Genomic DNA, 8659 nt, shown 5'->3' with positions numbered 1-8659 from the left:
GTCAAACCACGCAGGCACACGATTCAATGTAATAATAAAACTGACACCATACTAGTTATTAATTACTACTACCCAAGATATCAGGAATATTGGGTTACGAAAAACCCGCACCTATTGATAAGTCAAAGTAGCGTATGATTAAATAACGTGTGTCCTATATTATTACAAAGATTAGGAAATATTAAATCTCCAAGACATCGTCTTACAGTAGATAGCAACAAAGACGTGTCTATACTTTAGATCCATTCAATGCTATACCACACCAGTGTCACTAGTCATTCTCAAGGTAAAGACGACTTTCGGATGGACACTGCAACCTTTCACGATAGGTAGCCAAAGCCTATCTAGGTTGTGAAAAAGTTTTACTTCTACAAGGTACCGGTTGGGCCACCTACTGTGATGACCTGTTCCACAACCCAACCTTCAATGTAGAAGACTTAGACTGATTTTACTTTCCGGCGTTTTAATTATATAATTTAATATATAATTAAATACGGTCAATACCCATTAAAGTAAAATACACAGTATGAAGAAAATATTTATTATTCTCCTTAAATGAAGAGTGTTTACAATATACAAGCAATTTATTAAATTTAAATTAAACTCGAAAAATGCTTTTTAGTATATATGTTCCAACATGAGCTAGCTTCAACTTTTAGGCAACCGTCCCCACAAGATCAAGGTCAATCCAACAGGCTGCACTTCTCCAAATTGGCCCCTTCCCTTCTTCTACCTAATCAATCTGTCAGTTCGTCAAGATAGCCCTTTACTTCCCCAATTGTTGGATTTACTCGATCACTCATTCCTCACCAGGGATGTTAGGACCAATTCTCTCATAAGATATTGCCATAGCACTGAAGCGTCGGGTTATGAGAGTTTTATCCTTTTTACACTTCGTTCTCCCCTTTTTTACTGGGTCAGGTTACTATTGCTTCCTGCCCTTAGACATATTTCCCCTGGACTTCGTCCAGCTTATGCCTCCTTTTTTTTTCATTTCTAATTTTTTTTTCTTTGGACTTTGTCCAGCTTATTCCTCCATTCCCCCCCTTTTTTTTTCTCTGGACTTCGTCCAGCTTATAACTCCTTTACCTGGACTTCGTCCAGCTTATACATTCATAACCCAATTTCCCTATTTTTCTCCTTCATGACTCTTCTCCCTAAGCATTCAGTGGTGGCCCCATTTACATGTGTTAGCTCAAAATTATTTAGGCTTGTAACTCGCTCTTAAAGTGGGGCTTCACAACTAAGTAAGCTAAGGCATCCTCTATCGTTCTTACTTCATCCAGATTGACTTCGGCTTATTAAAGGAAAAGGCTTCTAAGTTGAAATACATCCTATTTTCAATTACTCTCACTAAGGAGATCATGCCGTATTATATTCACCAACTCATGCGACACAAACAAAACCTAGACTTAACGAATCCTAACATGTTGAACAACTACACAAATTGACTCCACTCCCCCTCGCACTTCACTCTAGCTTGTCCCCAAGCCATCGTCGTGAAGGGGGGAAACAGGGTAGTCAAATCAACACACAACAAACAAATAATAATCATATAAAACTTCTCATACTTAGACCGAGCATCGGGCTAAGTGGGAGAAGACACAATAAACAGAAAACATAAACTTCTCACACTTAGACCAAGCATTGGGCTAAGTGGGAGAAGATAAACACATATAACAAATATTCACAGAGACACGGATAATAACAAAGACATAAAAAAAACAGATATAACGGAATGCAGAAACTAAAAGTTACTTGGTCATGGGGGTGATTCACTTCTGGGTCTGGCTCCCTCGAGAGCCAGATTGGGGTGGGATCCCGGGTCGGGTCATCTTCACTTTCTTTTTCGCCGGCAGCTCCGGCTCCTCTTCTTCCTTCTCTTGCTCTGGTTGATCGGACACTGGTTTCTTTAACATCAGGAACTTTGACTTGGATGGGATTAACACTGGCTTGGACACGGATGGGGTAACCACTTGCTTGAGCGGGTGCGGTGGTCGCTGAACGGAGGAACTGCCCTGGCCTGGTTGCTTGACCTCGCTGCTGGACCCAGGAAGCATCTTCGACTGGGTCAAGGGGAGTGTCTTTTCCAACCATTTTAACATCTTCATTATTAGCTCCACAGCCTCCGTCATCCGCTCGTTTTGCTTGGCTGACTTCACCGCCAAGTCCGCAATATTTCCCCGCAGGGTCTTCACCTCTTCATGATTCCCGCTCAATTCTTTCCTTACCCCTCCAAGCTCTCTCACCATCTCCTTTCGCATCACTTGCATTTCCTTCCTCATACCTTGCACGTCTTTCCTTAGCTCCTCGACCTCTTCACTTGGCACAGCCTCCACCGCCTCCGTCTCCGCTTTCACCTTGTCTCCTACCTCGTAGAAGAAAGTTTGTTTGCCGTGAGCTTGGAGTAACCCCTTGTTGAAAAAGTATTCAACACTGAAAGTCTCCGGGGGTTCGCACATCACGACCAAGGGAGCGGTTTTGGCTATCTTCATGTCAATATTCCGCTGGAGGTAGGCGCCTAGGAGATGGCAGGTATACATATGTCGAGCAGGGTTGCTTGCCATTTGATGACATGCTTGAGCCAGCCAGTAGCCTAGATGCACCTTTTACACCTTTCGCCATGCACCAAGTGAAGTAGAGGTCGGTAGTTGTCAGGGCTGAATTTGCAGTTCCCATTAGGTTGTAGCTGATAAACGTCTGGGCAAAACGGAGGATTCGGTCCTCAATGTGAGAGGCCTTGGAGTAGCTGGACTTAAACGCCCCTGCCTTGGAGTGGGTGACCAGTTCCCAAGCTGCTTGCACTTTGAACCCTGGCATGTTCTTCGGTACGCCAACCATCCTCTCATTCCATATGCCTTCATCATCCTCAGCCTTGGTAAACAACCCCATCCTCAAAGACCACTCTCGGATGCTCATTTCATGTTCTTCGTTAAAAAGCCTGAATGTGATGGAGTCCACGTCGAGGTCAGAAGTGTTCTTTAGTCGGAACGTTGAGAAAAACTCTAGGGCTAAATCTACAGGCACCTTCTCCTGGTTGTGCCTCAATAACCACTCAAATCCGATTGAGTAGATGCATGCGCGGAAGTCTTCATCACAAGCATTCGTCATAAGTTCTTTGGAGCTGTACTGCTTGCCAGACTTAGCCATCTTTCCAGCATTGCATCTCTCTTTGTACACTGTGGCCCGTTTCTGATCGTCGAAATGCCTCATCGACTCCAGCAGTTCCTTAGTCAGCCATACCTCCGGACGCCCATGGATGAACTCTTCTTCAGATTCTTCAAGTTCAGAATTGGACCCAGGGGTAGGCTCAGTTTGTTCCTCGGTAGAGGGAACTTCGGTCACTGGGGAAAGGGGCTCCTCAACCTCCTCGACGGAGGGAGCTTTCCTTGACCGTTTTGACTGGGTCGTAGCTGCCTTTCCTTTCCTTACCCTTTCCTTGGCCAGGCGACGATCCTCCGCCTCTTCAGCTTCTGTCCCTCGGGCAGGGAACTCCTCCTTCTCGGAATAGACCAAGTCATCCACTTCGTCAAGCAGACTCCTCCTGGCCCTTCTCCTCTATGCTCTCTCGTCCACCCGGGGTTCGTCTTCTTCCTGGTCGTCCACCAGGTCCACAATCAGATCTAGCCCTTCCTCAACGGGCTCCAGTACTCCAGTAGTGTCTAGGTTTGTTACTTTCAAAAGCTTTTCCGGGGTTTCCCCCACATCATCCACCATCGGGGTCCCCCCCTCAATATAAACAGAGGTTTCTCCCCTGACATCACTCGGGGTCGCCCCTTCCACCATGGGTTCAGGGGTCGCTCCCCTAAAATCTTTTGGGGTTTCATCCCCAGTCTCCATAGGGGTTTCCCCCTCAGCCATCAACTATAAAACAGGGGTTTCCCCCTCAGCAAACTCTACCAAAACAGGGGGTTTCCCCCTCAGCAAACTCTACCAAAACAGGGGTTTCCCCCTTTTTCTCACCCTCAGAGTTAGGGTTTTCACTGCCTTGTCTCTCGGCCTCCATTTCCATTTCACCGTCATTCCGCTCACCATCCGCCGCCAGTTCACTTGTCGCCTCTTCCTTGTCCGCCTCCAGTGCACTTGTGCTTGGAGCGGTTTCTGTCTGTTGAAAACCAGAGTTCGATACCCTGGTTGAAACTTGAGGCCTCTCTTCGTGGGGAACTACGGGTTGTGCCGTCGAATCCGCTGGGATCGTCGGTGGTGGTATGGCCGCCACGGATGTCATCAGGCTGGCGGAGAACAAAGCGTAAATTTCTTCCGCCTTCTCGACGCTTCCCAATTTTTGCGTCAGTTCTGCCAGTAGAACCGCGTCGTACACCTCCGGCTGCGAACTTCTGGTGGCCTGAGTTGAATCCATCGCTGTAATTCTGAAATCAAAAGGAAAACTTGGTCGAAATTGGTTAGGGTTTGTGTTTCTTGAGAGAGAAACAAAGTAGAGAGAAGGGAGAGAAATTGCAGTTCGTCGATTAGGATTATTGGAGAGAGAAACTGCAGGTTAGCCCTTTTTTTGGTGAAAATATGGTGCGGTTGCAGGCGTGATGTAAGCAACCGTACACCTCCCATAAATATCGGCCGATTCGAAATTCAAATTATCTCCCTCCCTCCTTAACTCCCTTCTCTAGACTCTCCTTCCCTAGCTGAAGACGCCAGACTCCTAGGTCAAGGATATAATATAAGACAACGGTTTTCCCACGGAGTCTGGTGCTTCGAAAATATTTTTGGAAGATTTAAATTTTATATACATTTTTTTGGATTTTCCTATATTTAGAACGCAATTAAATTATTTACACACTCCTTTTGAGTATTCTCGAGATCCCCTGGTTCAGTGTATATATTTAAAATGTCAACCAATTACCTGACCCAGGAATTCATCGAGAATACCTCCTTGTCTGACTAGGTGATAATAGGGAGTGCGCGTAGTGGCACTTCCTCCACTACACACAACTCAGAATTATCCCTATAAATTTTCACTCTACGACCATTAACAAGAAAAGGGACAGAGTTAGAGGCACTTCCCTAGATCTCTACTGCTCCATTTGTGCGGAGGCCGACAATGGTATATGGACCGATCCACTTAGACTTCAACTTCCCTGGCATCAGCTTGAGCCGGGATTGGAAAAGGAGCACCTTCTGTCCCACATGGAGTTCCTTGACCCGGAGATTCTTGTCATGCCATAACTTTGTCCTTTCCTTATACCACATAGCAGACTCATAAGACTCCAGCCTCAGTTCCTCCAGTTCTTGTAACTGCAATTTCCTTTCTTCTTCACAAGCCGAAGGCTTCATACTCATCTCCTTGACTGCCCAGTACGCCTTGTGCTCTATACCCAGGGGCAAGTGGCACATTTTGCCAACACCAGCCTATAAGGCGACATTATGATAGGAGTCTTGAAAGCAGTTCTGTAGGCCCATAATGCATCACCGAGCCTCTTTTTCCAGTCTTTCCTTGACGGATTAATTGTCTTCTCCAATATTGCCTTGATCTCGCGATTAGAAATTTCTGCTTGGCCGTTAGACTGAGGGTGGTACGGGGTAGATACCCTATGGTGAACACCATATTTCTTCATCAGAGCCTCGATGGTGCGATCACAGAAATGTGTTCCTTGGTCTGAGACGATGTCTCGAGGAACTCCGTATCTGTTGAAGATATTGGCCTTTAGAAATTTTGCCACCTCCTTCGATTCACATGTCGTGGTGGCCTTAGCTTCTATCCATTTAGACACATAGTCTACTGCAACCAATATATATGTGTTCCCACAGGATGATGGAAACGGTCCCATGAAGTCCATCCCCCACACGTCGAAGATTTCACAGACAATCACTGGGACCTGGGGCATATCGTCCCTCCTTGAAATTCCCCATGTCTGTTGGCATCTCTCACAACACTGACAAAACTCAAAAGCATCTTTATTAAGTGTCGGCCAGTAGAACCCACTATCCAATACTTTCCTTGCTGTCTTCCTTGGTCCAAAGTGACCTCCACATGCCAAAGTGTGGCAATGATTCAGCACATCTCTCTGTTCCCATTCGGGAATGCAGCGTCTAATCACTTGATCCGAACACATCTTCCATAAGTAAGGATCATCCCAAAAGTAATATTTGGCTTCACTTTTAATTTTCATCTTCTGGGCCCGGGAAACTTCGTCTGAGCTTGGCACCTCTCCCGTGACTAAGTAGTTCGCTAAGTCAGCAAACCATGGTTCTGCGTTAAGCGTTCGCTTCCCCTTGTCGGATTCTCCTAGACCGGTTAATGCCAAAACTGCCTCCCAACTGATCTGTCTAGGGAATTCCCCTAGATAATACAAATGCTCTTCAGGAAAAGCATCGGTTATGGCCTCTTTTGTTTTCCCTTGATGAATTCTGCTCAAGTGATCTGCTACTCTATTCTCCGTTCCTCTTTTGTCTCTCACTTCCCAATCAAACTCCTGCAAAAGCAACACCCAATGGATTAACCTCGGCTTAGACTCTTTCTTAGCCAGTAAGTACTTTATTGCTGCGTGATCTGTGAAGACTATAACCCTCGACCCAAGAAGATAAGGTGGGAATTTTTCGAATGAGTAAACGACAACCAACATTTCCTTCTCCGTGGTATCATAGTTCTTCTGAGCTTGATTTAGTGTCTTGGATGCATAGAAGATCACATAACTTCTTCCGTCTATCTTCTGCCCTAGGACAGCTCCCACAGCGAAATCACTCGCGTCGCACATTATCTCAAAGGGGTGATTCCAATCTGGCGCCCTGATTATTGGTGCCGACACGAGTCTGTCCTTGAGCAACTGAAATGCCTTCTTGCATCCTTCGTCAAAGACGAATTCCACATCGTTGTGCAACAAATGAGTGAGCGGTTGCGCGATTTTCGCGATATCCTTGATAAACCTCCTATAAAATCCCGCGTGACCCAGGAAGCCTCTAACTTCTTTTTGGTTCGTGGGGTAAGGTAACTTTGATATCACATCTACCTTTGCCTTATCCACCTGTATTCCTCTTTCAGAAACCACGTGACCCAGGACAATACCTTCAATCACCATGAAGTGGCATTTTTCGAAGTTCAAAACTAGGTGCTTCTCCTGGCATCTTTTTAACACTAGGTCAAGGCTGGCCAAATGAAGGACCTACTAGACACACTAGTAGATGGGGGTAGTCACTATGTGCACAGAAAGAAAATAACAGGTTTCCTAGGTCCAGCAAATCCGCTAGATCACACGGTCTAGGAACTCGTTGGTCGTCGGAAAATCCTGGTCGTCGGACACACAAAGCACTCCTTCAAAAACCCTCAACCACTTTACTAAAATCTAGCACAGGGAAGTAGGGATCGATCCCACAGAGATGGATGCGTAATAATCTTGTTCACGGATTTGGGGATTGTTTTTGGGTTGGCTGCTGCCACGCATTTTTTTTGGGTTGAGGAAATTTAACTTGACTTGGGATCTAAACTGCTACGCTAACAGCTAGATCTAGGCGAAACAACAAAGCATGCACGGAAACTAAACCGAACAATCACTGGATCTAAGAAACTACTCTAATTACCTAGATCTGGGAAACAAACTGACGGTGGGGACCATAACTGAAAAAGCAGAGTACGGACGAAAAGCTGGAAAAATAACTAACTAAGGTACTAACTAACAGCGACATCATCTTCTCCAACCAATTTGCGTAAAAATAACTCAGAAGAAAACAGCATGAGCGAAATCGGAACAGAGCAGACTGGAATTAAACAATTTTGATGAGTAACAATTAAGAACTAAACAGATCTACGGATGCTAGACGAAGTAAAACAGATAGCAAGCGGAAAACTCAAAATCCATGCATAACTCGACTTCCCCTGTTCAGATCCAACCTCGAACGCTAAATCCACTCCGGATCCAAGCGTCCGACACAAACTCTAGCCCAAAGAAATATTTCATAACTTCCGATTTAACCAACAATCTCCGATCAACAATAACACCGCAGATCTACAACCAAATTCCCAGATCGAGCACCAAAGCAGCAAAAACAGAGATCAACATGTAACTTGCCGAAATAAAACTCTCAACAGCAGGATCAATGTAAATCAACTTGAAATAACACAAATAATACGAAAACTAACAGAGGTGCATAGACAATCAGTAACGTCAACAGCCCAATCTGAAGGGCTTGGCAGCGGAAGTTCGCATGCATAAATCAATAACATAATAATCAGATCTATTTAGCAGATTATTTACACAAATTCTATTCACGTAACTATCTCACATATCATGCTGATAACTCAAATAATAGCATGCTTTAAATTAATTGAAACCTAAAACATGCTGTTCTAAGGTTTAGCCATTATACCTTGATGATTCTCCAAAGAATCGAAGATGGCTAGCGCCTTCTCCTCGTGAAGATCTTCAGCACGAAACCACGGATCTTCTGACTGGTTCCCGGACTGTGAACTGATATCGGGGTGGGCTGATCTCACCAGCCGCACTAGGACTTAAATAGAGAAGACAGAAATCCTTTCCCTCGGAGGAGAGAAAATTCGACTACTACAAGGAGTAGAGGCCGAAAATTTTGAGAAAATAATTAGTGTATTTTCTGTCTCCTTTATTCTCCTATTTATAATAAGTCACATATTGGGCCCAGACAGGGATCTATGGAAGGCTTTGGATATGGGCTCCTCCAATTAGCTTTTTAC

Source organism: Salvia hispanica, chromosome 3, assembly GCF_023119035.1.
Source record: "Salvia hispanica cultivar TCC Black 2014 chromosome 3, UniMelb_Shisp_WGS_1.0, whole genome shotgun sequence".
NCBI classification, from domain to species: Eukaryota; Viridiplantae; Streptophyta; class Magnoliopsida; order Lamiales; family Lamiaceae; genus Salvia; species Salvia hispanica.
This window is presented reverse-complemented; position numbering follows the sequence as displayed.